Source organism: Phalacrocorax carbo, chromosome 10 (genome assembly GCF_963921805.1).
Source record: "Phalacrocorax carbo chromosome 10, bPhaCar2.1, whole genome shotgun sequence".
NCBI classification, from domain to species: Eukaryota; Metazoa; Chordata; class Aves; order Suliformes; family Phalacrocoracidae; genus Phalacrocorax; species Phalacrocorax carbo.
Genome location: NC_087522.1, coordinates 23,621,795 through 23,635,687, shown reverse-complemented (window position 1 = coordinate 23,635,687; position 13,893 = coordinate 23,621,795).

Below are 13,893 nucleotides of genomic sequence, written 5' to 3'. Positions count from 1 at the left end.
TCAGAGACTTCATAAGCCTTGCATGGAAAACAAGCTGTAGGGCAAAAGCTAAACAAATACTATGCAAATTCCTTACAATGGAAACAATATCCAGCAGGGCAAGGTGGATGTGGCAAGACAGTATAGACTGCCCACGCTAAGATGAAGGAGTACAGATCCATTTGAAATACGAAGTAGGTAAAGAAACGTGTGCTCAGTCAACCTGCCTCAGCATTTTGAAAGCTGCTCTACAAAACTGTCTAACAGACATAGGATTTCACTGTTACAAAAATATCTGGAAATCTGAAGGCATTAACCAAGGATGGCCCAGTCAGAGATACGGTATCTAAGTGCAAAACTAACTTGTCTTCACATTCTTCTACTGAAAATATTGGTAATTTTTTCAAAATTGTAGAGCCAGGCTTGGAGTGCAGTCAGTTATCCGTAAAAGAAATTGGGTGTTAGCGTACATAAATAAAGAAAGAAGTTTTGGCTTTACTCCATAACCATTAAAGCTTCACATCTTCATGCATGGAAGAACTGTGTGAGCTAAAACTGATCATAAAACTCTTTACAGCCTAAGGGACCTGGCAATTCTCAGCCTAACCTTTCCCACAAGCAAAAAAGACTACAGAATTATTTTGATTTCAAATATATTATTTCAATGTTGCATAAAAACTAAGCAAGATCTGACAATGGTTAGACACATGGTCTCTGGAGTACCTGACAAAAGAACTATGAAGCAAAGACATCCAGAATGAGATTTTATAGCTGTTACACATGCAAGCTCGTTTTAAAAAGTATCTATCTCGTGTGAGACAAAATGTGAACTCTGATTGCTGCAGACATTGCTGAGGGCAAACCCCTGAAGAAAGTCATTGTGGCCAGTGCCACAGGTAGCCCTAGCTGTTCCAAATGGTTCATAATAGCTAAGAGAGTGGCTTTACCCCTTAAAATTATACTAGGGAATAAAGGGTAAAATTTAAGCATTAAATGTGACTTTGTTTCAATGCATAAAAAATCCTCAGACATCAGAGAAAAAGTATTAAAAATGACATGCACAGATTCATTTATGGATTTAAAGTCTAAAAGTAGAACCAATGATATTTTACACCAGCCTCACATAAGTGGCAAGTTTGAGGAAATTGCTATGCTTGTTGCAAAGGCCAGAAGGGGCGGTAAAGGCATAGGTGGTATAAGAGGGTGAAAAAAAGTGGCACCCCAGAGCAAAGTAGGCATAGATTTGTCACTGCTGGCTGGGAGAAAACCAATTTATTTGTGTCCCAGACTTCCGAATTCATTTCTACATAGAAGAAAATATATCTGAACAGAACAGATTGGACTATTTCAGCTGGAAGGGACCTGCAATGATCACCTAGCCCACCTGCCCGACCACTTCAGGGCTGGCCAAGTGAAAGCATGTCATTAAGGGCATTGTCCAAATGCCTCTTAACCACTGACAGGCCTGGGGCATCGACCGCCTCTCCGGGCAGCCTGTTCCAGGGTTTGACCACCCTCTCGGTAACGAAATGCTTCCTCATGTCCAGCCTAAACCACCCCTGCGCAGCTTTGCACCGTTCCCACGTGTCCTATCGCTGGATACCGGGGAGAAGAGATCAGCGCCCGCCTCTCCACGTCCCCTCCTCAGGAAGCTGCAGAGAGCGATGAGGTTGCCCTCGGGCTCCTTTTCTCCAAACCAGACAAACGCAGAGTCCCCAGCCGCTCCTCACAGGACGGTCCTTCCAGCCCTTTCACCACCTTTGTTGCCCTCCTCCGGACACATTCAAGGACCTTCACATCCTCCTTAAATTGTGGGGCCCAGAACCGCTCACAGTGCTCCAGGTGAGGCCACACCTACGCTGAACACAGCAGGATAACCATGTCTTTTGACCAGCTGGTGATGCTGTGCTTGATGCCCCCCAGGATGCGGTTTGCCCTCTTGGCTGCCAGGGCACAGGAGTCATTTGTGCACGTCAGTACTATCCTGGCTGTATTTTAGAGTACCTGTATTACTAATGTCTGACAACAGGACAACTTACAGGAACATTAGTTTTACCAGTCTGCAGTGAAGTACTTATGACACATGTCACTACAAGTCCCCATAATTTCCAGTACAACAGGTCAGTAGAAAGCAGTATCAAAATAATAAAGTACCTACTACTGAAAAATTATAGAGTCTATATTCAGGCTGTTAAATCAGCGCATGGCACCAGCAAAGCATGGCTTGTCATGTGCTGACTTTTCATTCAGTGGAAAACTGAAAACGAGAGTGCCTGTGCTACTAGAAATGGATGCCAAGAGCTGTTAGGGACTTGCAGATATCTAAGGAGACAGATGAGGAAAAAGAGCAATCCAAAAATGACTTGGGAGTACCTGGAGCTCCTGGCATTTGCCCAAGACAGGAAGCTCATAACTGTGAAGGCAAAACAAGAGGAAGGTAGCCGAGACAGTTCGAAAGTCACGGGAGTGTGTCACACAAGAAAACCAATGAAGAGAAAAGCCACCCTGTGAATCAGTTGCTGTGTGACAATCCCAGCAAACTGTGCTTTCTGACATACCTGGTGTGTACAATTAGAATCAACGAGCCCATCGGCATCGGGCACATATATAACCACAACTTACTAAGAGCCTGGGGATGCAAAAGCACTCTCCTTTCAATAGCACCTTAAGCTCACAGACCACCTGAACGACACACAATTTCTTTTTGAGATCCTGGGCTCAAAATCACACATCATATCCTATGGCAGTAGCTGGACCACCTGCTCTAGCAGCAACATCAGGAGGCTGATATGGGAAGAAAGGTGGCACTCGCTCTTTCCTACAAGGTCCCTGATGTCACCTAAGACAGGAATTAGGTGTGAGGGATAGCCTGAGCTCAGTGAGGTACCAACGCCTGGCCACAGAACGACTTTTCATTCAGCTGTAAGGGGGTGGAAAGAATGGCATGGGAATCAATATTTACCTTCCTCTTAAAGGAATCAATATTTATCTTTCTCTTAAACCAGGAGACCACTTCTCCTGGTATTTTCACTACCATTTCAGGAGCTCCATTTCTGCTTGCGTCCTAAGAAGTCTTTGCTTCTGGCAGCTATTTCTGACCGTCCGGATCAGGGCTGAGAAACTGGATCCTTTGGATGATCCAACAGCCACAAAGAGGCCTGATTTATGCCCTATTTCTTATTCATTCTTACTGTAATGCCACTTAAGAAAATGCTTCTATGTTCCTCTGATTACTGTCTTTCACTTTGCTTATTTTTACTGCCCTTTTTGGAAGCATTGCTTTAGAAGATGGGAAACTATCCTGCCATGTCTGCACAGAGCTTTCCGCCTTTCAGTGCTAGACACCAGCTCTCCTTTAGAACCAACAGGAAACTGTAGTTCTGCCACTCTGAGACAGATGCTTTAAATAGCTTTGTTTGTCAGTGTGACTTCCCAAAAAAAGTCCAAAGTCTTGAAATTCTAGAGGCTTCAACCTTTGAGGAGTTATATGACCATCTGATATTTATACAGCAGTCCCTTCTAAACAAGATGGAGTTAAACAAAATAGTTTAAGGTCCTTATACCCATATAAAATTCATCTGTAGCTATGAGGCAACACAGACTGTGTTCTGGTTCCTGAACATCCCTCTCTTTCGCTGCACAGGGCAGCAGAGTTCTCATGCAGTGCCCAGATATCTCACTTCTTTCTTTCAAATTTACATTGTTTTTCACAGAATAATCGCTCACACGGCTACTAGCTGGCATATGATGCCATCCAGCCTATGAGGCAATTCCAATTGTAAATTAGCAGGCTTTGATTGCTATTTATGCCACCGAGACGAGAACCAAACCCAGTCTGCTAGTGTCCTACCTGAAGGGAGAAATAAATTCAAAATGAGCATGCAGAGGACCTGGGCAACGTCCTAGCTTCCAGGCCAGGCAGAAAGAAACAGACCCCCAAACCCAGAGCCTCTGATATGGGGAGAGACTGGATGACCCCTAAGAAGCCCAGGTTGAAAAAATTACACAAGCAAGCCTCAGAAGCAATACCTGCACAATGGTATTTACCAAGAACCCGGGGGAACTCTGTGGACTTTGCTGTATTCAGAAAGTGACTAAGAATGACCAGACTAAGAGTGTTTAAGGAAAAACACTGCAAAGCTGTGTGGGGATGAGGAGAAATTTGTTTAGAAGTCTTTTCTTTTTCATCTATTTGATCAAATATATCTGAGTTTTCTCTGTCTCAAAAACATCTTTTTATAGTTCATATTCTAGTATAATCTTACAGTGCGAAAGCCCTTCTCACGTTTACCATATGGTAATGAAAAGAGACAGGAGGATCCATCTCAAAAAAAGTTCCACCTCAAAGTCCTGTTACAGAGGAATGTATTTATTATGTAATTAAAATAACCAGTTCTGCAATTTCATTGCAAGTGTCTCCATCACTGTGTTACAGGCAGGATAAAGGAGGAAGCAGAATTCTATGCTGATTGTTCATTCATCCCTTATTTTAAGAATTGTGTCATAAATAAGAGAAAAATTAAGTCAAATAAACCTTTGTGGAACAACACTAGGCAGTGGTAAAGTGCTGATTCAGTATTTTTACAATACAACTCAGCCTGAGAAGTTCTAGCCAATTAAGAAAGACAAAGCACAAAGCTCAAAAAGCGGTTCCATGTTGATGCTCTGAGGCTGAATTGCACACCCAAGTAGAAGGCATTGTTTTGATCTTCATGTTTGAGATTCTCTCTGTTCAAACATTATTTTGGCATATGCTGTGAGTATGGGCTTCCCCAGAAGGATTCTGAATATCTGGATTTCAGGTATCTGCAATTTCGTTTCTCTAAACCACCTCATGTGACACCTACCAAACAAAAATAATATATATTTAAGCTTATGTCTTTAAAATAAGAGGATCCCAACTTTCTCTACAAACTTGACATACAGATGATGTAACTCATCAGTGCAACGTATCAAAGTTCTAGAATTATTGAGTGATTTCTAAAAGTTCTAGATTATTGAAAGTACCTTATATACCCCTCCTTTCAAGTACATATTCACTATGAGGTGAACACCATCTGTGAGCAGCATAGTTTTTGGGATCTCTTGGCCCAACACATACGAAGTACAGATAAAACAATAATTTTGACTTAAGGCTGAGCCTAAGTATTATATTTACAATCTTAGCCAATTATATGCTTACCGTGACGGTGTCTCAATGCACCATTCAGTTATCCTGAGCAAAAAAGGGGATAAGATTTGACATCTTCTGGCAGGAGTGATGAAATTATTTTTCAAGGAGCGATAGCAACAAATCTCATAAGTCCTACCATGGTCCACAGGAAAACAACTTTTTAGTTGCTCCTAGCTGACTGTCAGATGAAAGACAGGATACAAGTGGGTCATGACAGTAACTCCTCCACAGCTGCAAAGCAAAGATTTCCTAAAGGTTTTTTTGGTACCGCTTCCAAGTAAAACAAGTTTACCATAAAATCATCTATAGTTATTTATATAGGTTACAGTAGGAGGAAGTTATATTTGTTTCCCCCTAAGATCCATCAGTAACAAAAATTATATACCTAATAGATCAAAATCTTCATATATTAGAGACAGGAGACTGACTCCTCTTTCTGCTGTTAATTAAACAATTAAAGAATTTGCATAAGAGAAGTATTTTACTCTTTATTCTCTGATCTCTCAAGGGACAGAGTGTCAACATATTTCTGCTAATTGCTTTGTCAGCACACAGCTGAAATAGAATAAGTGTTCTCAAGACAGTGATAGAACTGCATTAAGAATGTATGAAAATGTAAAGAATATGCTAAAATAAAATGGTATTAATGTTGTGAATGAATTAGTGCTTATACCGATAAATGTTAATTCTATCTGTGGAACATCCAACACCATCTACAAATCAATGGAAAATGAGAATGTGTATTACTTTCAGCTTACTGCTTAGGACATACACACAAAGCGAGCAACAGGGAAACCATCATTTTATCTTGAAGGTTGTGCAGCAAGATATTATGTCATATTTCCTCATTTACCAAGATAGTGTCAGGGTTAGAGGAGATTTCAATTTGTCAGCCTTACATACATGAAGTTGAGGCATGTCCCTGAAGATGGTAATCTTTATACCCTGCAGTTTAAAAGATACTGAAATACTTCTCAGCAGTTTAGATGTGTTTTCTTCATGATGGGTGAACATGGCTTAGTTGCAACCCTTAGGTCGTTTAAGAACAATGAAGATGAGTAACAATGGGGAGAATTTTCCACTGATGGATGCTAACTGCCAGTGCTTTTATTTTTTTAAAAAGAAACCATCAAGACCTGCTGTAAGACATTTAAGTAAGGAGACAGTGACTATGCAGTGACTACAAACGCAACTGGCATTTCGTTAGCAACATTGGCCAAGCGGTCTTATTGACTGCCGGCGTGGATTGGGCAGGTTAAATAAGTGCAAAGAGAATTCATATTATGTCTTTTTTTCTCTATTACAGAGTTACAATATTTCATGCATACTTAAAATCAGTCGCTTCTATAACCAGTCATATTACTGTTCAAGTATTTCACACATATCTTTGACAGTTTCAGATGATGTGGTGCCATCACACTCCTATGTCAATAATTTATTGGGGTTTCATGCATATTCCCAACATTCCAGCAGGCTATTCTTATCTATTGTTCCAGCTTTGAGTATTCTTGAATTGATTCCATATGTTACTACTTAAGCAGGTAAGTGTCATTACTTTCCACTAAATTCCAGGCTGGTAAATGTTAACACTGTGCTAACTTAAACACTGTTTTATTTGTCTTTCACAGTGTGCTAAAAACATTGTTAAGATAATTCTAAAATTATAAAAAAAGGATCTTGTAGACACTGAAGTTCATGACATAATGCATTCTTAGACAGGTAAGTTAGAAGTTTAATGGCAAATTTATTTTATTTTCTTAAAGTGTTTAACAGTCTGCTTTCAAATTCTAGTTCTGTTAAATCTCAGTAATCTATTTTTAAAGACGTATAATAAAATCTATTCAAGCTGATATTTACCAGTTTAAATAATAAATTTATGATTATATTTGAATTTATATGTTCAATATTTATACCTGAAGGCAATAACAATAAAACATATGAAAAATAAATGCTATGCTCTAGGGGTTAGTATTTCCTTTAAACACACTTCACAGTTCAGCACTGTGTTTCCTTTATTGCTCATTGTTTCCACCAAAAAAATCATATCAGTCCCTTATCCTTCATTAGACTGCTAACTCAGACTTTAGGCCCCTTCGATGTCTTATTAAAGCCACTGGTTTTAGTCTCAATCTATTCCTTTGGGTCTAATGACACATATAAGATTCGGCTTCTATACTGAAAAGCCCACAAAATTCTGTTTACTCACAAGTGGATAGCAGTAAAAAAGTCTAAGCAGTTGATCAAAACAAACTTTTATCGGTTGAGACTTTCTCAGTGAGAATATCAATAGCAAAGTACCTGCAGTAATACAGACAGACAGCAGCCGTGTGCCACGGTTCGTGGTACCATGGGAGGCTGAGGTCCTAAGGGGGTACAAGCCCAGCTTGGAGAGAGACAACAGAAAGTCTTTGCTCTCTCTCCCTCTTGTGACCGAAAAAGCCAACTATGATTGTTACTGACCCTTCCACATTAGGGTCCAAGAAAAAGCTGTTCTCGCTTTCGTCTGATCATCAGGGACCAAAAGACAGAAAAGGACAGTAAAACGCGGAGGGAGAGAGAAAGGATTTCATAAACTTGCTGGTTTGTATTGATCATGACGCTAAGTGGCTTGTGATTGTGCGCTGTTCTAAGAAATCAGGGCTGAAACTGAAATTTCCTTAAAGAATAGCGATTAACCTCTGTCCTGTGTGAATTTCTCCAGACATTCTTCTGGTGTTTAATTTTGGGGCTATGAGGAGGCAACCAATCACTTCATTCTTAGGTGTGTGGTTCAATATTTGTTATTGAGTAATTAGCACTCAATCTGCTGCAACCGTCGTCATGTCCACGGTCGTGCCAAGAGGCAGATGTGGCAGACGATCAGTATTCACAGCTTGCTTTGCTGAGGATCAACATCGAGCCCAGCAGAAAGCAGTGGGGGCAAGGATTAGTTATGCCCTTGCCAGCTCCTTGTCACTCCTACCTCTTGAGCTAGAGCAAAATGTCTAGCAGGGATGCCTGCCTGTTACTACTGAGACTTTGAAGGCTGCCTTTGAGGTGGCTCCTCGAGATCTCTAGAACATCCTGCCACAAACAAGTTGTTTCAGCAGCTTTGCTAATATACACACATCACTCTCAGCCCTCACAAGCTTCTTCCTCTAGAGTCTGGTAATGCGCCTGTTATTACATTAAGCACCCATCGTAACAACAGTTTCTACTCAGACTGCTCATTTAGTCACCACCTAAGGGCATCACAGAGCTCACCCTCTGCATAGACATAAAAATAAGCGTTTTTAAAGATTTCATTTCTGGGCAGAGTCCTTCAAAATCTTTTCTCATTTGTTTCTTTTCCTCCTCATTCCTCCAAAAGGAACAAATATTCATAATCCTCAAGAACTTTGGTGTTTAAGTGTGTGGTAGGAAAGTGCTGATTTTTCTTTCTTGCCCCTTAGAAGAAAGAGGAACCTGAAGCACAGAGAGACAAACAACCAAGTTTTAAAGGTATTATGACACCTAGACAAACAGATGGCTCTTTATAGAAAAGGCAAGCAATGAAAATAACCCTCAGATATTGCTACTGTCAGCTGATGGAAGGACTCCTTTGGCTTCTTCCAACTTCTGCCAGATCTTGAACTGAAAGGTGTTGGGTTGGTAGCCTGGGAGAGAGCAGCTGTCTACAGATACTAGGACTGGAAAAGGATTCACCCTGCTAGCCATGCCTGAACAACACTAGCATCTTACAACTTGCTCGCTCTTGTGATGGTAAGAGACACTCTTGTTAAAGGCACTCGCAGGGTTAGTCTTTAGGTCCGTCCAACCACTGGCTTCTCTGCCTGCTCGGTAAATCTGTAGTCTTTCGTAATATATTGGGTTATTACTGTGGGTTTTAATCAGTCATAGATATGTTTTACACTTCCCATTCTAAATGCAAGATGCAGCTCTGCAACGTGAAATTAAATACTTGGAAATCTGCACATATAGGGGTGGGGTATAAACTCCTATCCAGCCATGCCATGACATGTCCTGTTCATCTCCCGGAACAGGGTAAAGGATGGAAAAATGTGCATCTGTCTGCACTGAGCAGACATCAGATGTCTTCGCTCTTCAAGTAAGTTCAAAGCCATCTTCTATATTAATCCTTTAAGCTGTTTGCATTCCCTCTGAGGGAAAAAGTATATATATACACAGACAGACAGACACAAGTACAGAAGACAGATCTCATCTCTTACAGAATTTCCATAAAATAAGACTGGACCTAGAGCTATTGCTGCAGTCTATGAGCGCAGCTTTACACTTGATTTCTAGCACAGTGTCACCTTTAAAACAGGTGATTTTTACCAGTGTACTCTCTTTGGCACATCTTGTAGCACTGAGTTGCCTTTTGTTTCCTAAACTGTCTGCTTTAATCCCATGGGGCATTAGAAGGGCTGTAGAGGCTTTTGGTAACCTTCACAGCTTGGTATTGTTATGAAAATGCTCTCATCTACACTGAGAATTAATCCCTTGCGGGGATGGTCTTGGATCTTGCGGTCTGTTGTGGCTTCACAAGACCTCCTTGGGCTCAGCGAAGCATCTAGGCTACGTGAGCAGGTAAGCAGCAAAGAATAAAATGCATTTGCAGTATTAGGAGGCTGTTTTCCATTTCTAACTGATAGAAATACTAAATCTCAAAATGTCACTGGGCAAGATTAATCCAAATACCATGAATACAAGCAAAACTGATCTTATTCTGCTGACTTGTACTTTATTTTCTAGAAGGCATAGAAAGAGGCAATCCTGATACTATTTTTGAAAAAAAATCATGCAATCCCAGGAGAGAGACATTTGCTAGGGATTTATCTGGTCCAGTCATTCCTATTTCCTTTAACATGCTTTTAGTTAATTAGCTCAGAAAGTCTAGTGACCTAATGGAAATTATTGAACCAGTCAGCATGAAATGAGTTAGAAATAGTCTATACCACAATAAAGGGAACCCCACAGAACCTAGCTGCTGCAACTCTTTCTGTCTTGGTTATTTTTTTCCACAGTGCCTCTCCAGACTGTTTTCCCCTTATTCCTGTATTTTATTCTTTAATTCTTATTACAATCCTACGAACTGGTGTAACTGAGCATAGGTTGGCAGTCTTTGCCCTTGACTTTGGCACGTCCCGATATTTAGCACTGAAAATGTTGCCACATTAAGTACCTTCAAAGTAGCAAAAGTCCTGATGACTGTACAACTAATTCAACTTCTCAGAGTCTTGGGCAAGTCCCAAGACACTTTGATAATCAGAACTACCTTCCACGTTCTTTCTAATTCCAAGAACTGATGCTTGGAGTACTTTTGTTCTTCTGTTTCAGGTAGAGGTTCATAGCCCAGATAGAGCAACGTCTTATGACTTTCTTCTTGAAGATTTACAATTAAAAAGATTTCTACTTAGCTTCGGCTCCTGACCAGACAGGTCAAGGGAAATCCCCCAAAAAACATATAACTGTAGAAGAGGTGGATGATAATGTTTTACACAGGCTGAGTTCTTTTCAGGAGAGTGTACCATGGCAGGACTCAAACACCAAGAAGTTGTGCTACAGAAGCCTATCTATGCACAAGCTTGTATCCCAGCTGGAAATAAAGGTGGCTAGGCTAATAATGAATTGTGAGATGTGTCTTTCCCATGACCATTGTTAAAGCTGTAAACACAATGATGCCGTTTGCAATGAAATATATTTTCAGTGCTTTCCCTCTCCTTGAGTTTGGGACTGAATCAATGGCCTTCTTGCAGGCTACCAGCGCAATCCCGAGGTTTTCTGCATTCAGAGTTCCTCTTAACCAGCTTAAAAAAAGTTATACTAAGCTGGCTCACACAGCAAATGATAGATAACCTGCTCAGTTAATTTCCCTACATATTTTCTTGTCTACTGTTCCCTTCCATTGCCTTTTTTAACTTGCAGTTTCTCTCCCATGCATTTTTCCTCTTCTTGTTTTTTACCACAGTTTTGAGGAGCCCTAGGCTCCTGCTGTGCTCCCTGCTGTACAGCAAGCTTTTCCCTACCTCTTTGCTTTTGGCATTTTTTTGTATACCTTTATATCTCCTTATTCTTTTTAAGCTTTTATCATTGGTTCTCTCTGATATGTTTCCTAACCCCTTCGACATTCCTTCCTTTTTCTTTTGAAATATTTTAAACAAATTCTTACATTATTAAAACAAAGTAACCTTCTACCATCTGTCTTGGTTTTGGTGCTTTCCACTGAGGGAGCTCAAAAGACTTGGCAACCATGAGTCCATTTATCTTCTCAGGTCTCCACTGTTTGTCATAGGAGGAGATTTAGGCAAAACCCCTGCAGTTTTCATACTGGTTTAGGCACTAAGATTCTGACTGGTCTTTATTTGGAGCGGGACACCTAATTTCTAGACAGAGGAAGCTTGGGAGCCAGTTCTGCATTTTCATCATGACATCATTCCTTCTTCACAAGTGGCTAATCATTATTTTTCACAAAGGAAAGCCCACTCTGGAATAAGCATTTCAGAGAACATAGTCTAATGTCTTCAGCTGGTACTAACTGACATCGCCACACCAACAAAGATCATAATGATTTATACCAAACCTTTGATGATTCCATTCCAATACAGTGGCACCTGCAACCCTGACTAGGCTTCCGAAAAAAAAAAAAAAAAATAGACAGGATATTTTGGGTTAAAAGAGTGGAGACTTTTAAGAACTGCAGAAGAAACCATGGCACAGCGAGAAGTCCCTGTTTCAAACACTGCACTATATCTGCATAAAAGCACATATAGAGACACAGATTAAAGAAACATTCTACAGAATAAAATGTTGCAGGGCAGCGTGATAAATTCAAGCTAAGGAAGGCAGCCAAAGGCAATGACAGCTGCCGCCATTCCATCTGTTGGTGTTCTGTAGAGTACTCAGGTAGGCTGGAACACTTTGGTTATAGAGGTAAAAGTGGCAAGGCAGCCACGAAGCAATGCAGTGCGAAGCGTGCGTGTGGGAAATCCAGGCTCTATAAATGAAGGCCTGGAGCATCCACCACAGATGTGGTGCAGCTTGCCATGTATGCCTCCACTACACAGAGTTGTGCCGGATTTCTGGTGGTTGGTTGTTTCGGAGGTGTCAATGTTTCACTGACATTACACTGAGCAACATAGAACTTCAACCTGATGTAAGAGAACTCTTCTCACGGAGTGACATAAAACTTCAATCTGACATAAAATAGCTGTTCCCATGGCTACTGAGGATACCCATTTTCCCTTTGATGAGGAACAGCATTATTGCAGCAGACAGCCTTTATATACATAGCTAGGAAACTACAAGCTGTGACACATGACTTTGTGCTAAATAAGCTGTCAAGAAAGAGCAAGGTACTCGGTTTCAAGACTGAAATCCTAAATCTTTTCTCAGCTGATCCTTACTTTGGTGTTGTCAAAGCTCTCCCAAAGCTTTATGCTGTGTCAGAGAGCCCTTCATGGCCCTGTTGCTCTGGTTGGGAGAAACTGCATTGCGAGCATACGTTCCCTGTGAGTCCTGATTCTTGAGTTCAAGTGTGCATAACACAAGATTGGCTTTCTTGAAAATGAATATAAAAATAAAGACTGGCATGCAATATAAATGACTGACCGTTGATGCATCTGTCCTTGTGTTCATTCAGCAGAAAATTCCAGGGGCCTGTCTTCCTCTCCATGATAATTCTGTACGGCAGCAGCTTCCCATTTGGTCGAAGGCTAATTGCTCTAATTCTTCCAGTGAGCTGCAAACACTGACTGTTGTTTTCTTCCATTGTAGGCCTCCAGTTTTCAGAAACAATTACTCTGTCTGCATATCTCTCCTAAACCAGTGGAGAAACCTGGAAATGCATGGAAAATTGGCTATTAGTGCAGATTATAGTAACATATTCTTATAGCAAGTCATTACAACAACCTGGCGCCTCTCCTGAATTACAAGATACACCAGTAATTATTCCTATATTTCAAGCGCTTGGTGAACATAATGACATATGTTTATATTTTACATGCTTATTTTACCAAAATGAGATGCTCAAACTCATTAAATAAATTCCAGAACGTTCTATCACACCAGGAAAAGACTTGTGTCAGAAAGAAAATATTGCTGGCCATAACGCCAGCTTCTGTTGTAACTTCTGTTTTTTCATTATTTTCTACTCAACTTCATTTTTAGATATATTGTAGAAAATGTGTGTTAAAGCTGTTTTGTGCTTTGCATGGAATAATCAGCCCCAGCCTTTCTCAAAAACTGTGAATATAAAGCAAGAAATCATTTGGCCAAGAGTCAAATACTCAACAGGTCTGTCTCCTCAGAGAGCAAGATGCCTTGCACAAGACATGCTTTGGCATAGATTCCAGCTAGAGCCAACAAAAATTATTTTTCAAATTTGCATAATCCTCACTTTATAATAAAGTTACTGTGTGTTCTCTTTTGAGAACCAGAAGAACACAAGGCCATACACCACCACCATCACCACCCACCTCCTTTGAATTCTCTCATAAAGCAAAGTCTGCTTCTATTCCATCTTTTAAAAAGCAACTTTCTGCATACCCACAGACATCACAGGAGTCTGTATTACAAGCCTGGTTTCACTGAATTTACACATGCACTAATAATACTTGCTAAAGGTTATCATCTGATTAGCAGGAAGCAACAGACCATCATTCATGCAGAGGAACCACAAACAATAGCTTTACCTCAAAAAACTATCTGGTGTAGGTAAGTCAGGTGGGGAAGCATGTGCATTAATAAGAAAATACCGGTGC